We start from the raw sequence: 25,238 nt of genomic DNA, 5'->3' as shown, positions 1-25,238 counted from the left end.
TTTATCCCATTCAACTAAGAGTGACATAGGTCAAATCAAGGTTCATAGTAGGAAAAATCTGCCTACTTTATGTTTTCTTTACTTTCTATTTATCTACAGATTTCAAGGTTGATAAAGAACTTCTACATGAAAAATATCAAAATGTTTAAGCAGCCTCTGAAGTCTTTCTTAAGCCTCATAATAATGGATGGACTTCAGAAAGCTAAAAATCATTTCAAATATACTGATCATTTTTTAATTTCTTTACTCATTTAAAAAATATGCTGATCTTTTGTTTTAAATGGACAAGTTTAATTAAACAAAATATGTTAATGTTATGTACTTGGTCTGTTTTATTTTAAATCTGTTTCATTCAAAAGTTTAAAAATAATTATTTTACGCTCATGGATCTTGGAAATCTATACTACCAAAGTGAAGTAGAGAGTTGTTCAATGATCCAGTGATTCTGCAGCTATATAGATTCCAGAGAGATTAACTTTGTTTTCTACCAAGAGAAGCTGAATTATTCAGACTTTATGTTTGGACAATCCTTCACTTCATTTTGGCTGAGATAGCAAAAGGATTTAAATTGCTCACAAAGACTCTTAGAACAATATGATAGCACATCTTCAAGAATATATCTATGTTTCAGGACTCATGGAAACATTAAATAGGTATTCTTTATAATGTGTTCCAGATTTCGCTAAGCAACAGGACACTATAGACCACACAGTAAATTTAGGTCAAATTAGAAGACAGCAACAATGAAGTAAGAAACGAGTCTAGTGATTTCATAAAAACATTTACCATTGATTTTTGTTTCTAGCCAGTATGCTTCTATCTAGGTCGTCTTGAACTATGTCAGTTCAAGAATTATTAGTGGCCCAAGGCTTCTATGTAATACATTGGACATGATTTCTACAACATGAGAAATTCATGAAATGTGCTGGATATAATAGTACACCTCTACAGATAATTTAATTTACTTAATGGGAATTTATTAAGGATATAGTGAAAATAGTATGCATTTTAGACTCAAAAAGACCTATATTTGTACGCCCTACTCTGATACTAGTTCTGTGATACTGGAAACATTAGTTTTCTCATCTGTAAAATAGGGATACTAGACTTCTTTTATAGGATTCATTTAAAGGTAAACAAAATAATGAATGTGAAACTGATATTAGAGCTTAACATATAGTAGCAATGATTTATAAAATATTTGCCTCCCTCAGACCAGAGCAGCTACTAACTTTGATTTTCTAAACAAATTAGTAAGATCACAAAGTTGTTACGCAATAACATAAACAGCTGTGTTAAAATTAGTAGTGACCCATATCAAAGAAACACAATTACTAAGAGGTTAAGAAGGATAATATTTAAAGTCTAGCTTTACTCAATCTTTTGTGTGAAGGTATTCTTAGAGATAAAACAATGTACTTGGAAGCTGATTTGGAAGCTGATGGAAGAATATGGTACAAAAAATATTTTTAAGTGCTTATGAATGTTCTGTAACCACAAACATAGATACATAACAGATCAAAGACGTATTTATAATTCAGTTGGGTCCAATCTAATCATATGAATCCTTAAAAGTAGGAGAAACTTTCCTGGCTATGGCCAGAGAGTGATATGACTATGGAAGAATGGCTTTGAAGATGGAATAAAGGGGCCATGAGCCAAGGAATATGGAAGGCTTCTCGAATTTAGAAAGAACAAGGAAATGAATTCTCTGTTAAAACCTCCAGAAAGGATCAGAGCCTTGCTAAATAGCACAGTAAGATTTCTGTCAGACTTCTACAGAAATGTAAGAGACAATACTACTGTTGTCTCAGTCACTAAGTTTATGGTAATTTGTTATAGCAGTGATAAATAGTAGAACAGCCTACTTTAAGGAAGAAGAAATATCAGAAAATTTAGGACTAAGAAGTCTGATGAGAAAGTACGTTGATGGACCTGTGGGACTGGGCACAAAGTATAAAGATTTTTGCATTACAAGTGAACACCAACCATAAAGATATACAACAAAAGAGGTACTGAATAAACAGAATGACTCCAATGGCTGGCATCAACAAGCTTCTCCCTCAAGGCTGGAACAATGGGTACAAGAAGGGTAGTCATCATACTGTGGATGGCCCCACAGCATGGGCTCCCACTCACCAACAGTGATTTGGCTATTGCTGCCAAATGTCCAACCTGTCAGAAACAGAGACCAATGTTGAGCCCTTGATATGGAATCATCCATAGAGGAGAATCAAATGACAAGTTAATTACATGGATCCCTTCTATTATGTAAGGGGCAATGAATGATTCATCTTGATTAGAATTGATACATATTTCAGGTATGGATTTTCCTTTCCTGCCAATAGTGCTTCAGCCACTTCCACCATACTTATGGAGTGTTTGATCTCATGACACAGGATCTTCCATAATATCACATCAAACAAAGGGATTCATATTATTGCAAAAGAGATGTGGTAGTGAGCACATGACCATGTGATTCACTGGTTCTTTCACATATCACTTCATCCAGAACTGTAAACAATTGCTGGCCGGATAGAGCAATGGAATGGCCAGTCGAAGAATCAGCTTACGCACCACCTTAGAGACAATATCCTACGCTGTATACCCTCTGAATCAATGGCCAGCGTATGTTGCTGTCTTCCCAACAAGTAGAATTTATGGATCAAAAGGTAGAAGTAGAGGTGGTCCTGTTTACCATCATTGTCAGTGACCCAATTGGGGATTTTGTGCTACTCATCTCCATAGCGCTGGGATTTGTAGGTTTAGAGGTATTGGTTCCCAAAAGGTGAACATTTCCACCAGGAGACACAGCAAGAGGCCCATTCAATTTTAAACTACAGCTGTCACTGGGCACTTCTGCCTTCTAGTGCCAAAGGATCAGGCAATGAGAGCAGTCACCATCCTGGCAGGTTTATCATTCTAAATACTAGGAGGAGGTCAGGCTGCTTTTATACAGCGATGACAAAAAGGAATGTATTTGGCATATTTTGGTATACCCTTGCAGACAGTAAATTTTCTAGTAAAGTATTGATGACCTAAGAAAGATATGGTAACTCTCAAGGATGAGTGACTGGATCATCCCACCACGTAAGCCAGCAAGACCAGCAAAAAAGCTAGTCAAGGTGAGGAAACTCTAGGATGGTAGATCAGGAAGCCTATATTGAGTATCACTTTTAGTCTTTGCAATGGAATCTATGTATCTCGCTAACTTTCTTCCCAAGTTCTGGAGATGCTTCAAAAACTTTTGCAAAATTATAGATCTGAGTGGAACATGGGGTGAATTGAATTGGATGATGTACTGTGCCATTAACATCATCCTTCATGACTAAAGAATTTATTCCTCTAGCTGCTGGGATTTCTACAGATCTCAGCTGTCAGTCTTCTTTGGGAATTGCTCTCAATAGTAAAGAGGCACCCTGTGTGGTTCATGCTCTCTTCAGGGGGCAGCCAGTATGCAATGACTAATTGATGTAGGTAGGGTTTTAAAGACTTGGCTTCATTTCCTCTATTGGGAGCAACTCTGAGGAGCAACCTAACTTCAGTGGGTTGGTTAAGTTCTTTTTATAAATTAATGACAGCTCACTTTCTTTCTCTGCTCATTCTTGCTTGCTTCCTTTCTGCCACAAGTGTTGATCCTGAGAGCACTTCTTTACAGGCTATTTTCCATCTCAGAGTCCGCTTTCAGGGCATTCAGTCCTGCACCACACCCTTGTTTTGGTCTTTACCCTGGCCGTGGCCAAAATTTACTTTTTCTTTGAGCTTGGGATTTGTTGAGAAACAGTTTCATTTTTAAGCCTATGACTTTCAATATTTCTAAACTCTGTTTCCTCTCAATTCTGTTTGTAACCCAGGCAGTTCTTTTTGAGCTCACCACTTTCTTATGCTTTTTCAAAGGCACCTAGCCACAGTCTGCTCTTCAGTATTCTTCTTTGAAATCACCTCATCCAAATTCACAAGTTTACTAGATCTGCATGTTCTGTATTCCATATTATTGCAAGTGACAATTTTACCAAATGTTTTGCCATTACATAATACTGCTTGTCATTATTCCAGCCTCCTATAACAATTACATGACTACCTGCTGCCCATTCCCAGAGCCAGTGCCACATATTTTAGGTTTTAGTTATGGCAGCACTATACTTTATACATCAAATTCTGAATCAGCCCAATTTTTCTGCCTTTCAAAACACCCAAAGTCCTAATGCCATACAACAATATATACATATTTCTTACTCATGCATTTTTGGGTTAGCTAGAGATTGGCTGGTCTTGGCGAGACTCAGCTGGTCTCTGAGGATTAAGTCAGGTCCTGGTCTGTTCCACATATCTTTCATCCTCTTTAAACCAGAGGCCAGCTGAGTCATGTTCTCATTGCAAAAGGAGATCAAGAGACAAGCCTAACTATGCAAGACCTCAATTAATATCAGGGAAGTACATTCCTCCTGTAGGAGAGGGGAAGAGAGTAATCATTTGCTGAAAATTTCTCTAATATACTACTTTGCCAGAAAGATAAAGTATGAAAATATGGAAGAACAGTTAAGACACAAAGAGAACGGCCAAAACCCAACATATGTTTAATAGGAATTCCAGAATAAAAAATAAACAGGCAATATTCAAAGACATAATACCTATTTTTTTTTCCAGAATGGAAAAAAACCTCTAGTTTTTAGATTCAGAAATTACAATGAATTTAATAAGAATGAAACTCACACACATACACACCCACACACATCTATATGTACAAAAATTATAGTGAGTTTGAGAAGAACAATAAAAATAAAGCAAGTCACACATATACATGCGTAACTATAAATACCTTGACCCATTCTCATGAACATAAAAATATGAACCTCAGAGAAAAATCTTAAATATAAAAAGAAAAGATAGTTCCTTATTTTAAAAATGCCATTTAGATAGAAGCATTGGATAGAAAACTTCTCATCAGTTATAGTATATGCCAGAAATATATGCCAGAATATTATCTTCGAAATGCCAAGGGGAAAATTACTGTTAACTTAAAATTCTGCATTCAGTTAAAGCATTCAAGATGAAGGGAAATAAAGTTATTTTTAAAGAAACTGAATTTGCAACATATTGATGCTTGCTAAAAGAAGTCCTCCTGCCTTCCACCGTGAGTGCCTCTCACCAGATACAGATGCCCCATCTTGAACTTTTACAGACATCAGAATCGTGAGACAAATAAACCTTTTTTTGTTATGAATTACCCAGACTCAGGTATTCCTTTAGAGTAACACTAAATGGACTAAGATGTTACTTAATTTTAGGCCCCCCCAAAAAGTGAAACCACCCATACTAGACTGCCTATACTGTAACCCAAACCCCCTGTGAAGCACAGGTGGAGAGGGCTAAAATTCTCTTCAGGGCTCTTTGTCTGAATCTCCTGTTTAGAGACAGAGATGGAAACTCTTGCTCTTAAAGAAAAAAGAGAGTTTGAAAAAGAAGCTCACATAAAATGTAGACCTCACACTTTTGCACCCAGCGAAATATCTGGAGTTGGAAGAATGCAATGGGTTTGTGCTGGTACTGAGCACTGCGTCTGAGAGGCAATGATGGGTATTTGAAAGGTTGCTCTGAATCTTGCTGACTACACCAGAAATTTTGACCTAAGGGAAGAATCTCAAGCAAAGAGGAAGAAACTGAGGCACATTTAGCATATGCAGAGATCACATGGCGAGAGAGGAAAGGTGGAAGAGTGTGGGGAGAGGTGCCAGGCTCTTTTTAATAATCAACTCTCATGTACCCTAGAACTCAAAGTATAATAATTAAAAAATAAAATTAAATTAAATTAAAAAAAAATAATCAACTCTCATGGGAACTAATAGAGTAAGAACTCACTCATTACCACAAGGATGGCGTCAAGCTATTCTTGAAGGACACAGATTAAGTAGAGTTAATTTAAGCCAAAGGTGAGGACTGCAGCCTGAAAATCATAGATTCAATATATTACCTGATTAACAGCAGTTACAAGTGGTCTTTTTTCCTTTTTTTTTTTTTTTTTAAGGAAAAAAAGATAAGGGAGCAGTTCCTAAGTTGTTTACTAAGAATTTAAAAAATAACATAATCTATCAATTGGCTGTACATTGTTCTTTCTATCACAAATTCCAGGAACATGAAGATACTGGGTGAGGGTCACATTGTGCAATGTGTGGTAACATTTTAGGTAATTTATCAGCTAGCCTGAAACTACAGGGAAGGAATGAAGAAAACAAAAATTTTTTAAACAATTACCCTGGGGCATGGGTGCGGGGGAAGCGACTGAAGTGTCATGCTCGTGGCTCTCTGGGCCTGATAATTTTGCATCTCTCACATTCTTCAGACTGCTCTGAGCCATTTTCTCAAATGATGATTGCTAGATGCTGAGGGAAGGGAGCAATGGGTAGTTGTTGTTTAATGGGTACACAGTGTCAGTTTTGCAAGATGAGTTTGGGAGATTGGGTGCACAGCAATGTTAATGTACTTAATGCTATTAAATCACACACTTAAAAATGTTTAAGTTGGTAAATTTTATTATATATATTTTGCAACAATTAAAAATAAAAAAGAATTTGAAGGGAAATAATTTCAACAAATAAAATAAATGGAGTGGAAGGAGATATGGAGAGTTGGTAATCAATGAATAAGCTCTAGAGATCTGCTGAACGACATGGTACCTATGGTCAACAATAATTTGTTGTACACTTAAAAATTTGTTGAGATCTCATGTTAACTGTTCTTGCCACAATACAGTAAAATAAAAATGTTTTACACATTTTTAAAAAGATTATACACCTCATAAAAGTGACAGAGAAGGAGACAGCCAAATGCTGCCCAGGCCATTGTGCACTGGGAGCTTACCTAAAAGTGCCCACCGTGAAAAATTCTGTCCCTTAACACCTGCGTAGTATGTTTAGACAAGCTCCTTGGGCTTTCCTACTTTAATATGCATTACAACTCATGTGTCATGTTCAAAGACATGCTGTCCCTTAACACATGCGTAGTAAGGGAAATAAATCAATATGGAGTGGCTCAGACTAAGGGCCCACTTGTGCACTGGGACAATGGGGTGGACCCATCTGGAATCCACGCCTTATAAAGTGGGGAGAAGCCTGGGCTCTTTAGCTCATGTATGGTGGCCTGGTATTCAATCTGTGAGGTGGAAGCCTGTTGAAAGGATCCCCTTTTTTCTCTGAGAGCTTTCTTTTAATAAATTCTGCTCTCCTCGCCTTTCAATGTGTCCACGTACCTAATTTTTCCTGGTTGTGATACAAGAACCGGATTTTAGCTGAACTAAAGAGCAAAAAATCCTGCGTCAAAAGGAGAGCCAAGACTCAAAAAAGAGAAATAGTCTTTCTAATTTTTGATTGATTTAAATTCAGTGACTATTTCTCTGAACAATAAAGTTGCAACTTATTTGAATAAAAACACTCAAAATAAAGGGAACACTAAAACTTACAATTGAATGCTTCATTTGCCTGATTATAGATCTTTGGGAATCTGCAAGATAACCTTTATTCCTGCAAGGTATAGATTTTAGCTTTTCTTTTAAAAATCTAATTGTTTATGGATCTTCTAGTTGGCCTGATAAAAGGAAAAAATACATCACTGTGAAATCACATTCGACATAAGGGTTATGTTCCAAAGCTATCTTGAAAATTGTTGTGTGGTCAAAGGTGCTGTTGAAAATTCCTTACTTTGCCCTTAAAGTAAAAAAGTGTGGTTTTGTACTTTGAACATGACACATGAGTTGTAATGCACAGTAAAGCAGGAAAACTCAAGGAGCTTGTCTGCAAGAAAGAACAAGGCAAATGCTGATGCCTGCACTCTCAGAATGTTTTGTGGTTACAGTTTTTGGGTGAAGCTGAATGAGAGTAAGTGGAATTAGAGTGCTGTCACTGGCCTGTAGTGTTTACTCAATTCTGTTTTGATATTACACCTCTATAACTTTAATACACAATAATAAATGATTCCATTGTGAAAAAAATGGTGGCGAGGAATTAATTCCAACTTACATAAAGATAGAAGTGTCAGTTAACTTTAGATCTTAAGACAAGCATGTTAAAAATTTAAGGGTCACTGATTAAAAAAAGAGTTAACAACTTTCCAAAGAGTAGAAGGGGGTAATAATACAGTAAATTAAGCAATCTAATATAAGGCAGACAAGGAAACAATAACACCAGCATGCAGGAAGAAGAAGCAATGGAAGGTATAGCATATAGAAAACATATCATATATAAGATTGTAGAAATAAGGCCAAATATATTCACATTAAATGTAAATAGATTAATATGACTTGTTAAAAATCAGAGGTTCTTATACCTAATTTTTTTTTTAACAGCCTTAAGCTGTTTATAAGAGGCACCTTAAACTTAAAGACAGAAATGTTGAATGTAAAAGGATAGAAAATAACATGCCAGGCAAATGGAATGCGATGAAAGAAAACTGGTTTTGTTAGCATATCAAAATTTAGAGTTGTCTTTATGTCTACTATTAATCAAATATCAATAATACAGACTTTGAGGGGAAAAAACTTACTAGAAAAAAAGTCACTACTTAATGGTAAAAAGAACAGCTTATTAGGAAAATGTACCATTCTGAATCTTTTTGTACCTAAATAAATGACCTCAAAACACATAAAGCAGAAAGACGAAGAATTACAAGTAGAAAGTGACAAACTGTTTCAAAAACTCATAGATAAAGCAAAAATTAGTAAATATATAGAAGACTAGGACAACACAATTAACAAGCTTGATCTAATGATAATATATAGATTATTCAGCTCCACAATTAAAGAATATAGGTTATTTCAAACAAAGATGAAATATTTACAAAAATTCAGTAGTACAATCATAAAGCAAATTTCAACAAATCTAAAACAGTCCATGTGGTAAATATCACCTTGAAAACTAAATGAAATGGTTCATGGTAAAATAAATCATAGTTAGAGATTACATAGCATTTAGAAAAGAATAACAATAAAAGTAATTTGGTGCTAAAATAACACCAGGAGTGATATTTAAGGTCATATATATATACACACACACACACACACGCACACACGCACACATATATCTATATCTATCTTAGAGATATATATATAGGAAAAGATGAAAACTAATGAGCTAAAATTTTGTCTTAAGGTGTTGAAAAAAGTACAACAGAATAAGCTACAGAGATTAATAAAATAGAAAACGGAAACTAAAATAAGAATCAAAAAACCCCAAAACTCCAAATCTGATCTTTTGAAAAGGCATATATATATATTGCTTTATATATAAATATGTATATATGTAGCTATATGTATTATAAATAAAATATATAATAAATATATAAATATATAAAATATACATTTTTATATAGTTATAAAAAGATTTTAATGTATATTTTATAAAATGTACATTTTAATATATTTATGTATAATATATATTTATATGTATTACATAGAAAAATGTGTATATATGTTTTAACAAAGCTGGTCAAGAAAACTAAGTCATACTAAACAACATTAATAATATACAAATAGAGCATAATTGTTAGGTAAGAGGAAAATTGTTTCTACTTATTGACAATATGTCAATGTCCACGTGGAAATTCAAGATAATCTACAGACATGTAAAAGTACTTGGCAAGCTTGCTGAACATAAGATTGCACAAATATCAATTATCTATTAAGTAAAATATTGTGGTATTAGTAAGGGATGGACAAAGGGAATAAATTGAGCGCTTGCAATCAGATAAATGCATATAGAGGAAATTGAAATATAACACAGGTTCTATTACAAAGCAATGGAGAAATGTTGCAGTATTCATTATGTGGTGCTGAGACACTAGCTATCCACAGGAAAAAATAAAATGTAATTTTGATTTCATATCAAACACAAATTAAATTCCAGATGTAAAAACAACGTAAAAGTTTTAGAAAAAATATATTTATACACTCTGAGTAGGGAAAGTTTTCTTTTATGAGATATAAAATGTCAACCTTAAAGTAACAGAGTGACAAATTTGCCTATACTGAAATGAAAAACTTCTGTACAATGCAAGATAACATACAGATTTTAAAGATAAACCACAGAGTGGCAGAAGATGTTTGAAGTAAATATTACTGACAAAGAAATGGAATTATTACAAATTATAAGAAAATAAACAAAGAAAAATAGGCAAAAGATAGATAAATTTACCAAAAAGAAGATCTGAATGACAATAAACACATCAAAACTAGTAAATATGGAATTGCAAAATAAAAGTGCAATGAGATACCATTTCACATCCATCAGTTTGGCACATTTTTAAAAAGTTTGACATTATCTAGTGTTAATGAGGATGTGAAACAGTAAGAATTTTAATGCTCTGCTGATAGGAGTATAAACAGAAAAAACTACTTTGGAGGACAATTTGTTATTTAGTAAAGTTGTAGATGTTCTGACCTTATGCCTCAGCAACTTTACATCTTGGAATCCACCCTAGTGAAACTTCTTCAGGTAACCATAAGGAAACATACCCAAGTATATTGATTAGAGCATTATTTATTCTGGCAAAATGGAAGTAAATCAAATAGTAAACCATTGTGGATGGTTTAATAAATTATTGCATATTTGGTCAATAAATTGTCACATCTTAAAAATTATTTCATGAAGAGTGCATGATAACATGGGAAAAGCCTTGATGCAGTGTTATTAAAATAGAAAAGATTAAACATGCATATGTGTGTATATATAACTATAACATATATGTGGCATGATTTATATATCTATCTTTGTTCTTCCCTAAACCCCAAATAAAACATTATGCATAGAAAAAATAAAGACAAAAGAAACATCCCCAAATAACAATGATTGAGTTCAAATGATAGACTATGGATGATCCTTTTTCTTTTTAGTTTTCTTTTTCTTAATTTTCTTAATGAGCATACAATACATTCTTGATAGAAAAAAAAAAAGAGGCCAGGTGTGGTGGCTCATACTTGTAATCCCAACACTTTCGGAAGCCAAGGCAGGAGGATTGCTTGAACCCAGTAGTTAGAGACAAGCCTGGGCAACATAGTGAGACCCTGTTTCTACAAAAGACCAAACAAATTAGCCCTGTGTGGTGGCACATGCCCCGGTAGCTAGAGTAGTCCCAGTTACTTGAGAGGCTAAGGTAGGATTGCTTGAGCTGGGGAGGTCAAGGCTGCAGTGAGCCATGATGGTACCACTGACCTTCAGTCTGGGTGATAGAACAAGACCCTGTCTCAAAAAAGAATGTTAAATAACTTGGAAAAGGAATAAAAAGCAGATGTTGTAATGGTTCAATGACATTTTCATGTCTTAACTTTGTTTGATGTTAACTGGGTAAATTCACTGGGCAGGGTCATTTTATAAAATGATTAGAATGCTGCCAGTGTGCAGTGAATGCTAAATAATAGCTGTAGTGATTAGAGAATATTGCTACTGAGTCATCATCTCAGCTTTCTGGATTTACACCATATAGTCAGTTTTTGCTGGTTCAAGTGCCTGGCATTTAGCACACAATAAAACAGAAAATCAGTCCATAAGTGGTAGCCTTTACAAATAATCATGAGTATATATTGTTGCTTTGTGTAATCAACTGCATAATGTTTTTAAAAAATTACTTCATTTACTTGATAAACTGAAATGGCTATAGGGCTTCATTCCAGCCTAGCAGATACATAACATGCATTTATAAATATATAATTAGGCAGCTCTTAAAGCCAAATTTGTTAGGGCTATATTGCAGGTTCAGCATCATAGTATTAAAGCATTTTCCTGCCATGTTTCCTTTATCAGTGAGCTTACTAAGTGGAGCAGCTTGACATTCAAACACGGTCTCTATATGAAAATATGTAATGAGAAACTGACTTCCAGCTGGTCTTTCTTATTACTAGCATGAAAATCTTTTATAACTACAGGTATTTTCATTTTCTTAATATGTTAAACAGCTTAATATTTTAAAAACTAAATAACTGGCTTTAAATCTTAATTAGGCTATAGTTTTCAAAACAATTTGGTAAAACACATATTGTTATGCAATTTTCAGGTCAATGGCTCATTTCAAAGGATGTTTAAATGAATCTGGGTTTGAAAAAAGGTGCTTTTGTTAACAAAATGTTTTTGATGAGAGTTTTAAAAGTTGGTTAGTTCCTATTCCTAATAGATTATGTTCACAAGGGTTTGTATACTTGCATCTATGTTAATTTTACTCCAAAGGACTATATTTTCTCAACAAAGAAGCTTGGCTTTTTAATCCTTATAGACTATGCCCAGCCAAAGCTGCCACTTTTCAACTATTAAAAGCTTAATCAGATATTTATCTCCATTAAAAAATAATATGTGCATACTGCCATCTCCATATTATCAGTCGTGGACATCTGTTGTTTTCCTATTCAGAGACATAAAAACTTTAGCTCATCTACATCTTCTCATTCCTTTCTGTCACTCTTCTATGTAATCGTACCTTAATTTCTGATTAGAGAGGATCACATGAGGCCGAGTTCAAGACCAGCCTGGGTAACACAGTGAGACCTCCTCATTTAAAAACAACCCAGTGTGGTGGTCCAGCATGGGGGACAGATACCCATCTCTAAAATTAATAAACAAATAAATCTCTATTCTATGTCTGCGTCTTTTGGGTACGTAAATATCTATCACTGCTGAGCCAAGTGTTAAACTATACTTTTATCTTCTATCTTGTTCCTTTTTCCTTTTTTCTTTTTTTAAGTTGATAATTGCTTGATTTTTAATTTTTATTTATTAGTTTTTTTGAATTTGGCTAGAACTTTCTCATACTTCCAAAATATTCGTAAAATATATCTCAATGTAATTTTCATTAGTCCTAAACTTTAAGATAATTTATTAGTTCCATTTTCTTTTTTGGAAACATTAACACTGGACATATCTGACCTTCTGTTAGTCTGAATTAATTGCATTCTCTGCCTTGATGTTTGCTATTGTCTTGGTAATTTCCTTTGTCATCATTCTCAGAATTCTCTTTATTTTCCTTTTTCTTCTCTCTGAAACTATAGAGAGGAAAGAGGGGAAGGCTTTCACTGCTCGGTATGAACTCTCTTCCCCATCTTCATCTATGCCTGGTGACCATCAAGTTGTTAAAAATATCCTTTTTTACCTTGCTTAAAGCATGTAGCACAGGGACTTGTATAAGTGGGTATTCAATAAATATTTGTTGCGTGGAATAACACAAGCCCTTTTGATGAAGTGCTTGTTTTTAATGAAGAAAATTGAGATTAGAAGTCTATAGGATGTGATAATAAGGTCATATTCAGTGGCAGGTCAGGATTAATGATTCTTTCTTTCATGGTTGAATGTAGAGTTTAAAATATTAAAAGTCTGGCTAGCTATAATATTTCCAAATATAGGTAACATACAAATCTTCAAGGGTTTATTCGAGCCTACAATCTGTAAGTCCCTATGTCAGAAAACAACTTTGCATTGAAAGCCACCTTAGATCTCCATGCCTGATAATTAGGAAGCCAATTAAGTATTATTTGCTGACTAAAATATTACACAACAATGGAAACAAGAAATTATAGTGCAATGAATAAATGCAATAGTACTTATAAATTCAGACTGCTTGAGTCAGCCATCCTTCGCCTGGTAAGTCCACTCAGGTTGAGGTCAAGTTAAAAACTTCTTGAATCTGAGAATTACGTTTGCCTCTCCTGGAGAAATGCTTGGCTGCTATAATGATCATGCTTTTCTTTGATTAACAGCCAAGAAAAATAAGTTTTATGGCATCAAAAGAAAAATAGGGATAGTTACAGTCCAAATAACAATTGCCAGTATTTCCTATGTTTGCTGCTTGCTTAACTACCCTTGATTCTGGGTCTCCAACTCTCCTCATGTGCTGCAAAGGGAGTGCCTGAGCCTAGAAACGAGTTAGTGCTACTATTCTGTGTTTGGTGGTGGTAGGTACCAAAACCAAAATCAGACATACTTCCTCAACATGTTGCAAAGGTAGATAGAATAAGCCTTTAAAACAGTGGTCCCCAACCTTTTCTGGCACCAGAGACTGGTTTCCTGGAGGACAATTTTTCCATAGACTTGGGTGGGAGAATAGTTTTGGGATGAAACTATTTCACTTCAAATCATCAGGCATTAGATTCTCATAAGGAGCACACAACTTAGATCCCTCCCATGCACAGTTCACAATATGGTTCATGCTCCTATGAGGATCTAATGCTGCCGCTAATCTGACAGGAGGTGGAGCTCAGCTTCTCTCACTTGCTCACTGCTCACTTCCTGCTGGGCAGTCTGGTTCCTAACAGGCCATGGACTGCTACCCTTCCGTGGCCTGGGGGTTGGGAACCCCTGCTTTATAGGGTATATTCTATAATGGATGCTATTTTTCTGGTCAACCATTGTAGATGCCAAAATTTGAATAAAATAGTTGAATGAAATCTATTCATTCGGCTACTTGTCATGATTCCCAAGAGCTTTATCTTGGGACTTAGTGATAATATTAATAAAAAGAATACATTATAATAATTTAAAAGCATATGTGAGCATTGCTATTATAAACCACAGAATAAACTACATTAAGTTTACTATACCGTAAATTAATTATTGTTAGTTGGTTTTTTTTTCTCCGAGATGGGGTCTTGCTCTGTCGCCCAGGCTGGAGTGCGGTAGTGCGATCTCGGCTAACTGCAATCTCCGCCTCCTGGGTTTAAGCGATTCTCCTGCCTCAGCCTCTGGAGTAGCTGGGATTACAGGTGCACATCATCATGCCCTGCTAATTTTTGTATTTTTAGTAGAGACAGGGTTTCACCATGTTGGCCAGGCTGATCTTGAACTCCTGGCCTCAGGTGATTCGCCCACCTCAGCCTCCCAGAGTGCTGGGATTACAGGTGTGAGCCATGGCGCCCGGCCCAGTTTTGTTTTTATTATCATCATTATGTAACATATTTAGTATATATTTATGTACGATAAATATATATAATTATGCAACATATATATTTGTTATATAATATATATAACTAGAAACATTTTTTATACTCTTTCTCTGTCCTCCTTGGAGAGTAGATCTTTAGTAATGTTGAGAGAAGCATTGGCTAACTATTCTAGCTATCTTTTCTGCATAACAACCCACTTGAAATTTAGTGGCTTAAAACAACAACAATCATTTATTTAACTCATGAATCTTCAATTTGGAAGGAGCTCAGTGGGGGCAGCTTATTTCTGCTTCATGCAGCATCAGATGGGGTGGTGTATAACTCAATGGTGGGAGATTGGAATCATTTGAAGACTCACTTGCTCACATATCTGATGGTTAATAATTGCTGTTGCATAGGACCTCAATTGGGGTTCCTGGTCAGATGGATCACTTACACATGGCCTCTACAAGCAGCTGTTTTTCTTCTTCACAACATGGTGGCTGGGTTAAAAGAGAGAGCATCCCAAGAAAGCAAGGTAGAAGTGCGTATCATTTCTATGATCTGGTCTTGGGAGTCATTTAGCATCACTCCTACCATACTCTTTTGATTGAACTAGCCACAATTGTCCACCAAAACTAAAAGGAGGAGCAATTAATTGATGAGAGGAGTGTCACTGTCATTCTGTAATGTGATTTGTATTATAATGTTTTGTGTAAAAGTCTAAAGATGAGGATCAGTGTATATGATTCAGGGGCCATTAGCATACTAATAGTAGTTAAAGCACAGAGATAAGGTTGAATTACTTAGGAAGAATATATCAAGAAAAAGATGTGAACCAAGAATGAAGAGCACTTAAGAGGTGGGCTTGTGGTATGAGATTTATTGTGGTGGTCACCTTTGGAAAATATAATCAGCCCATTGCAGATAGAAATGGAATAAACCTAAAGAGCTAAATTTATCTTCACTATAGATTGAACAGTCAGGGAGAAAACTCTGGAGGTAGAAATAACTGAAATTGGCACAGAGGGAAAAAAGAGAGTGACAGGCTGGCTTCTGTGGAAGGAGAAATTCTGTGAAAAGATCTAAAGTCTTCAAAGGGAATTTGGAAAAAGTTTTGCTCTTCTGTTTCACAAAAACTGCATATTTATAAATGCATCTTGGAATCAGACATTTGTTTTCTGGAATTGCAAAGATGGATTCTAATTGGCTTAGAGGAAGCTGAAGTGGTAGAGCAAGAGTGGTCCAAGGATAGTGAGTCACATTTAGGATATATATAAATATACAGAAAACATAGCTACTTATCCAAATACTGTATACTGTAGTTCTGCTGATAACTTGTAAATACAAGTCATTATAGATTAGGTTTAGTTCAACAAATATTTAGTAAGTACTTAGAATATTTCAGATAATGCTAGTTATCAGGGTTAAAAAGATAAATAAAGCATAGTTTCTGCTCTCAATCTTGTGGGATGGTCAGATTTATAAATTGAAAGTTTCAATTAAAATTACTGAGTATTGAGGGTTTGGATTATGGAATCAAAATGTCTAACTTTGGGCAAGTTACTTATCTCTCCAAGCCTCAGATTTGTCATTTGTAAAACAGGAACATAATAGTTCCTAACTCAGAGAGCTGTTGGGAGGATTAAATGAGATAATGCAGGTAAAATATTTAGCGCAGTGCCTGGCACATGGGAAGTGCTCACAAAAACAAATGGTAATTGTTGAGCGATGTAACCAAAATGTGAAGTGGAAGCAATCTGGCTTCACTCTTCCCCACAGAAAACCAAAAACAAATATCTAGTGCCAAGATTATAACCAGCAGTATCCTAGAATTTAAATTTGGGGCTGAGATGACCCCTAGGACCACAAAGCAGTGAGAAACTCTGAGAAGACAGTAGGATACATGGATTTGTCTACCCATCATGCCCCTCCCTCAATCTGCCAGATGCCATGCATGGATTTTTTTTTTTCTCGACCCATGGTTTCCACACTATAAAAAGTAACATCCAGGGAGACAGCCAACTTTCCCACCATCCTGGGTTCCCTTGCAGGAAAACCATTCCTGCTTTATTCCATGGGAAGTATTGAATATGCCTATAGGGAGAAATGCCTATAGGGAGAAAAACTCCTGAGACCAGCTAGCAACAAAGAAGAGAGGCAGGACTAGAGACCCCAGCTCATGAAACTCTGCCTTTTATCTCAGCCAGAGACGTCAAAGCAGATTGGCTGTTCACCAACACCAAGATGTAGGATGCACCCTCCATTGGTCTTCTGTGCATGAACTCCTAGCCAACCTTCCCATACAATCAGGGTATCCCCTTTGGGACCCTGTAACCCCTAATCTGGGTTGGGAAGTGCTCTGAATGATTTCAAGAGCTGAAGCAAACTGGGGCTTAATGCACCATCTAATGCCAAAAAGGAGGCAGCAATCTAGGATTAAGGGCACTTACAAGCAACTGCAAAGAATCTCTAGGTATATATATCCCAGAAAGTTGAAAACAAGCCAGATAGCAAAGACCAGAATAAATAATTCTTCAAAGTGAAGCAACAGATGTATGTTTATAAGAAACAACAACACACAGGGAATCATGACCTCTCCGAACGGGCAAAGCAAGAAACCAGGAACCAATTCTAATGACATAGTAATATGTAAGCTCCCAGATCAAGAAATCAAAATAGCAGTTCTAAGGAAATTCAGCAAACTCCAAGATAACACAGCAAAGCAATGTATAAATTTACTAGATAAATTTAACAAAGAGATTAAAATAATTTAAAAAGTCAAACAGAAATCTGGAACAGAGAAATATATTTGTTAAACTGAAAAATGCATTAGAAGCTCTCAACAGAATGGATCATGTGAAAAAAGAATTAGTGAGCGAAAAGACAGACTACTAGAATATGCACATTCAGAAAAGAAAAAAGAATGAAAAGGAATACAGAATGTCTGCAAGATGTGGAAAATAACCTCAAAAGAGAAAATATGAGAGTCATTGGTGTTCAAGGAAGAGTTGAGAAAGAGCAAGGGGTAGAATGACTATTCAAGAAAATAATAACCAAAAACTTTTCAAGCCTAGAGAAAGATATTGATATTCAAGTACAGGAAGGTCAGGTATCACCAGACAGATTCAACCCAAATAAGACTACCTCAAGGCATATAATAAACTCTCAAAAGTCAAGAACAAAAATGTGATTCTAAAAGCAGCGAGAAAAAAGAAGCAAATAACAAATAAACGAGCTCATATTCCCCTAGCAGCAGATTTCTTAGTGGAAACCAACTTGCCAGAAGGAAGTTGGATGACATTCGATCAAGGGAAAAAATTGTCCAACAAGAATACTGTACCTAACGAAGCTGTCCTTCAGACATAAAGCAGAGATAAAGTCTTCCCAGACAACCAAAAGCTAAGGAAATTCATCATTGCTAGACCTGTCTTACAAGAAATGCTGAAGGTAGTTCTTCAATCTGAAGGAAAAGGATACTAACATGCAAAAAGAAAACATGTGGGCTAGGTGCGGTGGCTCACGCCTGTAATCCCAACACTTTTGGAGGCTGAGGCGGGTGGATCACGAGGTCAGGAGATCCAGACTATCCTGGCTAACAAGGTGAAACGCCATCTCTACTAAAAATACAAAAAAATTAGCCAGGCGTGGTGGCAGGTACCTGTAGTACCAGCTACTGGAGAGGCTGAGGCAGGAGAATGGCGTGAACCTGGGAGACGGAGCTTGCAGTGAGCCGAGATCACGCCATTGCACTCCAGCCTGGGTGACAGAGCAAGACTCTGGCTCAAAAAAAAAAAAAAAAAAAAAAAAGACAAAAGAAAACATTTGAAGGCATAAACTCACAGGTAAAGTAAATACACACAAAAATTCAGAACATTCTAGTACTGTAATTATGGTATACGATCCTTCATATCTCTAGTATGGACTAAAAGACAAATCTATCAAAAATAATAACTGCAGAAATTTGTTAAAAGATAGGAAGTATAAAAAGATGTGAATTGAGACAACAAAAAGTCAAAATGTAGGAGTGGGGAAATTAAGTTAAAGTGTACAGACTTTTAGGTTTTCCTTCATTTGTTTTTTTCAATTTTCTTTGTGATAGAAGTTGTCATCTATTTAAAATAACTTGCCATGTCTATAAGACATTTTTTTGGAAAGGCTTATGGTAACAACAAAGCAAAAATCTATAATAGGCTGGGTGCAGTGCCAGGAACCCGTAGTCCCAGCTACTCAGCGGGCTAAGGTGGAAGGATCTCTGGAGCCCAGGAGTCCAGCCTGGGCAACACAATGAGACCCCATCTCTAAAAAACAAAAACAAACAAGGAAACCTTCCTCCAAAATCCTAAAATAGATTCACTAAAAATAAAAAGCAACAAATTTAAACATATTACCATTACATGAGAAACTCATTTAACCACTGAGGAAGACAGTAACAAAGGAATAAAGGAAGAAAGGAGTTACAAAACAACCAGGGGCAATGTCCCAGTGTCCGCCTGCCATGCCGTGGTGGGTTGCTCCCTGTCTGTTCAGCAGAGTCTAGACACCACCTAGTCTTCATGTATAGCCGCCCCCAGGCTGAGATGGAGCAGGAAGCTGGGAAGCTGAGCCAGTGGCAGGCGGCACACCAGGCCGCCCAGGATAAGAACTCAGCACCCATCTTGAACGTGACTTATCTTCTGGAAGCTCTGGAGTGCATGGCCTACCAAGCATTCAGCACTTTCCTCACAGGACAGAGATGCTGAGGCCCCCTTTGTTGTCTGTTGAGGCATTGGGGCAGATTGTGGATGAAGGGGGGCCACAGTTCAGTATGCCACTGCCTGAGCATGGTGTGAGCTACTGCCCCCAAGTGACTCTCACTCCTTCCCGGATGATTTACTGTCAGGGAGTATCTCCCCCTCAGCAAGAGATTATGATTTTCAGTGGGCCCCAGATAATGCCTGTAGGAGAGCCCAGTACTCCAAAGGTAGCCAGGGCCTTCAGGTTGCAAGTCTCAGCTTCCACTGGAATTCCAATGATGTCCCACATTGGGGACCCTACAATGCCTTACCCTGGCCTCTTGACAGTTCCTTCTGATGAAACATTGTTGGCCTCGACCATGCCTTTCACTGAGGCCCAGGCTATGCTCCCCTCCGTGGCTCAGATGTTGCCCCCCTAAGATGCCCATGATCTTGGGATGCCCCCAGCTGAGTCCCAGTCACTGCTGGTTTTAGGATCTCAGGACTCTCTTGTAAGTCAGCCAGACTCCTAAGAAGGCCCGTTCCTACCGGAGCAGCCCAGACCTGCTCCACAGACAGCACAGCAGAACTCCAGGCCTCAGGAAAGACTGGTAGAGGGGGCTCCTCAGAGGCAAGGCCTTACTGCTGCAACTACAAGAACTGAGGGAAAGCTTATACCAAACGCTACCACCTAGTTAGCCACCAGTGCAAGCACATGGGTGAGAGGCCCTATTCGTGCAATGGGAAAGGTGTTCATGGTCTTTCTTCCATTCTAATGAGCTTAGACGACATACGTGGGTACACACCAGACATCGACCATATAAATGTGATCAATGCAGCTGAGAGTTCATGAACTCTAACCATCTCAAGCAACACCAGAAGACTCATCGGCCAGGACCCTCAGACCCACAGGCCAACAATGGAGAGTAGGACGGTCCTTCTGCTCCCGGTCCTTAGGTAAATAAAGAAGGAAGAGGACTCTAGGCAGAGAACACTGGACATGGCAACTGCTCAGAGGAGAGGCAGTCTTCAAGTTCTATATTCATTCACCAAATGTTTTTTGAGCCTACAATACTGAGAGCACCAAGGCTGTGGGGACCCACGGCCTGAAGCATGGAGATAACTAAATAATGTGTCAGGGAAGAAAGACTTCTCAAGGAGGTGCCTCAGTCAGACCCGAAGGACTCATGATGGCTAGCTGTTCCTCCCATTTCTTCGACATACACCATTGGACATGTCTCTATCTTCTGAAAACTATGGCATGGACAGTAAGGATTCAGAGGTGCATGAAGGCACCCTGCCTCTGTAGAGCAGAAAGATCATAGACAAAATTTCTGAATGTGCCCGGTACTGCCAAGGAAAGAAGCTGGTCCTCTACAGGCTCAAGCTTATCTGGGCCTCTAGAGAAGCCCTATAGCCTTGGCTGTGTCTGCCCCTGCTCTCCCACCCCTACCATGACCCTGTCCTGCTTTGCTGCCTCGGTCTGTGTTACTAGTGGCCCCACTATTCCTGGGATGGACCATCCAGGTGCCCTCCATCCAAGCCCCCAAGTGAGGGGAGTGGACATGATTAAAAGAACAGGAGCAGAAGGGGCTCATTTATGACACATTCATCAGCCCCACGGATTGAGGTCTTGAGTACTCAAAGTCTCTTTCATTTCTACCAGGGCACCAGATCCCTTCCATGGAGCAGGCCATTTTGGGTTCACTGGGCCAGGGCTGGTCTCTGTTCCCCTGCCCACGTGGCTCACACACAGCATTGTGGGTAGGGCCAGCAGACCAGATTGCTATTATGTAAGACAAGAGGTCTGGTTGATGATCTAACACTTTCACCAAGAAATGGACATGGAGAGGATCAGAATGATCAAGGATGTATGAAGTGCATTCCAACGGAGGGCAAAACGGGCTCCTGCTCTTGTGGAGGTCACAATCTAGTGGAGGAGGGATGTTACTAGAAATGCATAAAGTAGGCTGAACACAGTGGCTCACACCTGTAATCCTAGTACTTTGGGAGGCTGAGGTGGGCAGATCACTTGAGGTTAGAAGTTAGAGACCAGCCTGGCCAACAGGATGAAACCCCATCTCTACAAAAAGTACAAAAATTAGCCGGGCATGGTGGCACACACCTGTAGTCCCAACTACTCAGGAGGCTGAGGCAGGATAATCACTTGAACGTGGAAGGCAGAGGTTGCAGTGAGCCAAGATGGCATGACTGCACTCCAGCCCGAGTGACAGAATGAGGCTGTATCTTAAAAAAAAAAAAAAAAAAAAAAAAAAAAGAAAAACAATAAATGCACAAAGTGCTGGGAGGACAAATAGTGGGGACTTGCAATTGGGTAATGGAGTTAGAAAGGCATTTCTTGGAAGTTGTGGTTTGAAGTCAGATTTAAAGAAAACTAGGAGTTAACAGCAGATAAAAAGAAGTGGGGTGGTGATTGGAGAAGAAATAAGTCTATCCTTTATCCAGAGATGGGCCTGTGCTAGCCAGTTGCTAAGCCTTTCCTAGTATCACCCAAGGTTGGACAGTGGGTGGATAAGACATGTGGACTCAGCTGGGTGTGGTGGCTCATGCCTGTAATCTCAGCACTTTGGGAGGCTGAGGCAGGTGGATTACCTGAGGTCAGGAGTTCAAGACCAGCCTGGCCAACATGGTGAAACCACATCTCTACTAAAAATACAAGAATTAGCCAGGCATGATGGTAGGTGCCTGTAGTCCCAGCTACTCGGGAAGCCGAGATGGGAGAATTGCTTGAACCTGGGAGACAAAAGTTGCAGTGAGCTGAGATTGTGACATTGCACTCCAGCCTGGGTGACTGAGCGAGACTCCATCTCAAAACAAACAAACAAAGACATGTGGACTCTTTAGTAGATTTTGAATCCTGCTTCTGCCATTTCCTGGCTATAAGTTGTCTTGGGAAATTTACTTGTCACTCTTGCTTCTGATAGTAAAGGGGATGGTGAGATAGATTCGAGATGGACAGGTAAGGCTGAAAGTGTTTTCCTTGGCTGCAATGTGGAGATTAGATTAGAGCGAGGGTGTAAGGGAGAGAAAGGGACATATCAGTATTTCAGGTGAGAGTCAAGGTGGCTTTGGCCAGGGTGTGAGAGTAGAGGTAGGAAGAAGTAAGAAAGTAACAGTTAACTGGATTTTTGGTAGGTGAGGGAGGGGTCAAGGGTGACTTCCAGGTTTCTGGTTTGTGTTATAAGTAACACAGAAGAAGAATGATGAACTTCATTAATTTTCCACTTATTGTGATGTCTATCACACCTGCAAAAAATATTTTGTATATATCCAATTTAATAATAAATGCACTCACATTGGGAAGGTCAAAAAAAAGGAAAAAAGAAAAATAATACAAATACTTATTTACCCCTAAGATCAGGCCTGTAATCTTTGGGATGCCAAGGTGGAGGATAACTTGAGGCCAGGAGTTTGAGACCAGCAAGACCTTGTCTCTATAAAAAAAATAAAATTAAAAGAAAAAGAAGGAAAAATAATTTACTAATACATTTAAAGTTTTGAGTTCCCCATCCTTCTCTGCAGAGGTAACCACTATACTGAATTTTGATTAATCTTGCCTTAGCTATTTATTGTTTTTACCACATAATGTATCTGATCTTAAATATAGTGATTGGTTTTGTTTGGTTTTGAACTTACATTTATTCTGTTTGTGATTCATTGAACTTTATCAATCTAAATGTTTATAATCTTAATAAAATTTGGAAAATTTTGTTAAAAAAACAAAAAAAAGTAACAAAATGGCAGTAGTAAGTCTTTACCTATCAATAAAAACATTGAATGTAAATGGACTCAATTCTCCAATTAAAAGACAGTGACTGAATGGATAGAAATCAAAACCTAATTATATGCTGCCTACATGAAACTCACTTTACCAAAAAGACATAGAAAGTGAAGAAACGGAAAAAGATATTTCACACAAATGGAAAACCAAAAAGAGTACAAGTAGCTATATTTATGTCACATAAAATAAGCTTCAAGTTAAAGACTGTAAAAAGAGACAATGTCATTATATAATGATAAAGAGGCCAAGAGTATATAATAATCGTGAATATATATGCACCCAACATTGGAGCAAACAATACAAAACAAATGTTACAGAATATATAAAGCAAACATATAAATATATAAAGCAAACATATAAAGTAAACATTAATAAATATAAAGGGAGAGATGGACTGCAATACAGTAATAGTAGGGGACTTCAACACCCAACTCTTAGTACTAGATCATCCAGACCAAAAAGAAATAAAGAAACATCAGAGTTAAACTACACTCTAGATCAAATGGACATAAATGACATTTACAGAAAATTTTGTCCAACTGTTGCAGAATACATATTTTTCTCATTGGCATATTAAACATTCTTGGCTGGGTGTGGTAGCTCATGCCTATAATCCCAGCACTTTGGGAGGCCAAGGAAGGAGGATCATTTGAGTCCAGGAGTTTAAGACCAGCCTGTGTAACATAGTGGTACCTCATCTCTATGAAAGATAAAAAATTAGGCAGACATAGTGATATACATTGTGGTCTCTGTTAGTTGAGAGGCTGAGGCAAGAAGATCATGTGAGCCCTAGAGGTTGAAGTTGCATTAAGTCATGATTGTGTCATTGCACTCCCGCTTGGGTGACACAGTGAGACCCTGTATCAAAAATAAACAAACAAACAAAAACTAAAACCAAAACCAGAACCCAAAAACATTTTCTAGAATAGACCATATGTTAGGCCACAAAACAAGTCTCAACAAATTCAAAAAAGTCTAAATCATATCAAATATCTTTTCTGACCACAATGGAATAAAACTAGAAATTAATAACAAGAAGAACTTTGAAAACTATAGAAACCATGGAAATAAAACAACGTCCTCCTGAATGATCAATGGGTTGATGAAGAAATTAGAGAGAAAATTCAAAAATTTCTTGAAACAAATGAAAATGAAAACACAACACACCCAATTCTATGGGATCTAGCAAAAACAGTACTGAGGGAAGTTTCTAGCAATAAATACATCAAAAACATAGAAAGATTTCAGATAAACAACCTAATGATGCACCACAAGGACCAGAAGAAAAGCGAGAATATGTCAAACTAAAATTAGTAGAATGAAAGAAATAACAAAGATCAGAGTAGAAATAAATACAATTGAGACCAAGAAAAAGATCAATGAAAAAATTAGTTTTTTAAAAAAGATAAACAAAATCAACATAACCTTAGCTAGACTAAGAAAAAAAAGAAGACCCAAATAAATAAAATCAGAAATGAAAAGGGGAACATAACCACATAGCCACATAAATGCAAAGGATCTTTAAAGACTATTATGAACACCTATATGCCAACAGATTGGAAAACCTGAAGGAATGGAAAAATTTCTGGACACATAAAACCTACTAACATTGAACCATGAAGAAACAGAAAACCAGAACTCACCAGTAATGAATAACGAAATCAAAGCAACAATTTAAAAGTCTCCCAACAACAACAGAAACCCAGGAGATGATGACTTCACTTCTAAATTCTACCAAACATTTAAAAAAGAACTAATACAATTTTACTTAAACTATTCCAAAAAATTGAAGAGGAAGGAATACTTCCAAATTAATTCTACAAAGCTTGAATTA

General features: G+C 37.1%; 1 pseudogene; it reads left to right on the top strand.

Annotated features, from left to right (window-relative positions):
- Positions 1-19,443: 19,443 nt before the first annotated feature.
- LOC112635425 lies at positions 19,444-20,559 on the top strand (annotated as a pseudogene).
- The last annotated feature ends 4,679 nt before the right edge of the window (positions 20,560-25,238 follow it).

This window comes from Theropithecus gelada, chromosome 11, assembly GCF_003255815.1.
Source record: "Theropithecus gelada isolate Dixy chromosome 11, Tgel_1.0, whole genome shotgun sequence".
Classification (NCBI taxonomy): Eukaryota; Metazoa; Chordata; class Mammalia; order Primates; family Cercopithecidae; genus Theropithecus; species Theropithecus gelada.
The sequence above is the reverse complement of the archived record's forward strand: the minus strand, read 5'-3'. Positions and strand labels throughout refer to the sequence as shown.